Source organism: Myotis davidii, unplaced genomic scaffold, assembly GCF_000327345.1.
Source record: "Myotis davidii unplaced genomic scaffold, ASM32734v1 scaffold143, whole genome shotgun sequence".
In the NCBI taxonomy this organism is placed as follows: Eukaryota; Metazoa; Chordata; class Mammalia; order Chiroptera; family Vespertilionidae; genus Myotis; species Myotis davidii.
This window is the reverse complement of record NW_006294876.1, coordinates 7,764,010-7,765,207: the sequence shown is the minus strand read 5'-3', so window position 1 is coordinate 7,765,207 and position 1,198 is coordinate 7,764,010.

The following is a 1,198-nucleotide window of genomic DNA, read 5'->3' as shown; positions in this document are numbered from 1 at the left end:
AAATTATTTTCGTTGCTACTTCATAAGTGTAATGTTGCTGCTGTGATGAATCGTCATGTAAATATCTGATAATCAGGATGGTCTTAGGCGACCCCTGTGAAAGGGTCGTTTGACCGCCAAAGGGGTCGCGACCCACAGGTTAAGAACCGCTGTTTTAGAAAAAAAACATGTCAATGTGTTATTTTTCAAATCAGGGGCACTAGGAAATTTTGAGAGAGTTGAACTGTTGTCTTGTTTGGAATACACACCAGGCTGAGAGCCAACCTTGAAAGGAATAGGATGTTGATGGCACTGGTGCACCTGAGAAGTCGGAGTGTGCCACCTAACCGGCCTGGTAGGAGGGCTCTCACGCAGTGCAGCTTGAAGGGGGAGGGTTACATGCGGGGGATGGCTGTGCGAAGTTTCCGCAAACAGTTTACCAAGGACCGGTTTTATTCGCATCCTTGTGCCATATTGTAAAAGACTCACGTCTGTTCAGAGGGAGCACCCTGTCAGCAGCCGATCAATGCAGATGAAAATGAATCTTTTCTTTTTTTTCTGTGCTGGCCCGACAACATTTCCATTGATCATTTTTTGAAATGAGTAATTTTTGGGGTTAGGATTTTTTGACATCTTGATGGATTTCAAGAAAAATACTAACTTATGCTGATGTGATTTCCCATTTGTCTTTCAAGTACAGGAGCCAAATGCTCTCATTTTGACATTTAGATGCACCCTGGCTCGGAGCGTGTTCCCTTGTGGCGTGGCCTGTCAGTGCTTCCCACATCTGGTTGGCCACCGGAATCATCTTGGGCACCGCGTGCACCAGATTATGAGGCATATTATTTAAAAAAATGAATGGAAGTGGCTGAAACAAGACAGTAATTAATTTCTTCTGGTGTAAAGGAGTCCAGAGACACCTGGTACAGGGCATGCAGCCCTTTTCTTACCCACAGGCTTCTGTCTTGCCACTTGGGTCCCCTCAAATCTGTCTCAGTTCACATGGGAAGTTAGAGCCCCTAAAGGAGGAAAGGAAGGAACAGAGGCGTGCACCCCTCCCTTTAATGCGACTCCCCCAAACCCCCCCTCAATACAGCTCACTGGCTGGAGCTTAATGAAGATAAACGTGACTGGAGAGGTCACTGCTGACATTTGGGGAATGTCTTTGCTTCTTGTCTAGGTACCATACAAAGTTAAGCTGCGGGAGGGAGGGGGGGAC